This window comes from Pan paniscus, chromosome X (assembly GCF_029289425.2).
Source record: "Pan paniscus chromosome X, NHGRI_mPanPan1-v2.0_pri, whole genome shotgun sequence".
NCBI lineage: Eukaryota > Metazoa > Chordata > Mammalia > Primates > Hominidae > Pan > Pan paniscus.
The window spans coordinates 15,331,581-15,333,891 of NC_073272.2; positions in this window are offsets into that span (position 1 = coordinate 15,331,581).

A 2,311-nucleotide genomic window follows, 5' to 3' on the forward strand; every position below is an offset into this window, starting at 1 on the left:
AAATAAAGTTTTATTGGAACACAGCCATGCTCATTCATTTAAGTATTATCTGTGACTGCTTTTGTACTATAACAGCAGAGTTGAGTAATTGTGACAGACCACATGACCTGTAAAGCTTAAAATATCTACTATCTGGTCCTTTACAGAACAAGTTTGACAACTCCTACTCCATTTCAATCACTCTTTTTTCTCTTTTAACACCTGTGGCCAGAGCCCTGAGATGTCTCCTTCTCAGAAGATACAAAAAGTATGTTTCTCTGGGAGGTTAAATTGTGTAGGTCTGCATTAGTATAGGTCTTAAGCAGAAAGAGTTCTTGAGGATTACATATAGCTTAGGCCAGAGTAGGAGCTAACCCTAGCCAGTGATGAAGAGATAAAGTAGGTATTTGTCTCAGATGCTTGGAGTACCCCATTTCTCTCCAGGGAATTACCAGGGTAAGGGGTAGGGGTGGGGGCAGGCAGTCATGGAAGATATAGGTTTGGACATTTGGAGATCTTGTTGTCTGTTTAGGCACAACAAGTAGCCTAGCTGAGCCCATAAGTGATAAACAGAAGCTCTCTGGAATAATGTACATCTTCAGAGGGCCAGGGCTGCCCAGAATTCTCCTTCAGTATTGTGGCACTAGGCAATATGTGTTCTGGAATATGTGGCAGGCATGGTGAGACTATAGGATGCTGTGGTTAGCCTATTGGGAAATATGTACATATGTTTCTATAGGTCAGATATCTCCAGATTCTCCAGCTTTCAGGGACAACTCTTTCCTTTCCAAGTCACCAAGGAGCAAGCCCCTGATCCCCTTGAGTGGCAAGGAGTCTTACCAAATCCCCTTCCCAGTGAATTAGAATTATGGAAGTTGTGAAGGAGATGTGCTTGTTCCCCCAGTCTGTCCCGGTTGTTGCTTGTCTCTTTCACTTGACAAGCACAGCTTCAGGTTCTCTGCTCAGCTATCACTTCTTGCCTTTTGACTTTCCCATCCTCCATGAAGCTGCTGCCCTTCTCACACCTCTGTCCCCACCAAAGATAAGGCTTTGGCCCCGTCCCATTCTGTAGCAGATGCTGACAGTGCTTCAGCCACTTGCCCTTGGTGCCCATTGCATTTCAGAGCACAGTACCTCCCAGCATGCATTCACTCTCAATAGCCAGCAACACACTGATGCCCATTTGTAGGTGGAACAGCCTCCAGCTGCCTGACCCCACTTCACCTACACGTGGGAATTTATGTATTTGCCAAAAACAGCTATCAACTCAAGACTGATGTGTAAGGAGGTATAAATACCCCAGCTCCCTTGCACCTTGACTGGAACAACTCTGAGTCACAACCTTCGCTATCTCCTGAGCTCTCCTGTGGGACTGGGCCACAGAACTCTCTGTAGTACTTTGCCCAACATTACATATTTGCCTATGCACCTTCCTTTCCTGGTCCTTCCCACCTCCCTTCTGACTTTCCCTGGTAACACCTCCCAGTAAATCTCTTTTCTTAGGGGCTACTTATGGGGACACAACCTTAGTTATACCCTCCTAAAGTACAACTCCCTTTGGAATCAGACAAGACAAGACAAGGGGTAGTTGGGAAGATGTTCAAGAATACAAAATTTCAGTTAGACAGGAGGAATAAGTTCAAGAGATATATTGTACAACATGGCAATTATAGTTAATAACAATGTGTTATATATTTGAAAATTACTAAGAGTAGATTTTAAGTGTTCTTACCACAAAAATGATAAGTATGTGAGGGGATGGATATGTTAATTAGCTTTATTTAGTCATTCCACAATGTATGCATATTTCCAAACATCATGTTGTATACCATAAATATATATTATTTTAACTTGTCAGTTAAATAAATAAATGAATAATTTAAAAATTTTTTAAAGATAAGAGAAGGAGTGGGAGAGCTGTTTGGATATTAAGTAGAAATGGTCCTCACTTAAACATTTGTTCTCTCCTATTTTTCTTGAAAACTTCTGCCAAGTTTTCGGTAGATTTTATCTCTCATTTTACTAGTTTAGGGAACAAACTGGATACAAAGAAATATTTCTCCTCTATAAGAAAAAGAGTGGTTCAGACTCATTAATAAATGACAACTGCCCTCAGCCTGAGTGTTGGGGAGATGACAGAGCCCATGGTGAGGGTGGAGATAGGGCAAACGTGTCCAGTCTAGGGACATAGGCTGTATTATTCAGCCCCCATCAAATGGCACCATGGCAGAGTTCAGGTTTCACGTTGCCATATTTTCTGATTTTGAAAGAGAAGCCAGAGGAACAGGTTTGGAGGGAAATTTTACCAATTTTCTAACATTGTTTTAAACAT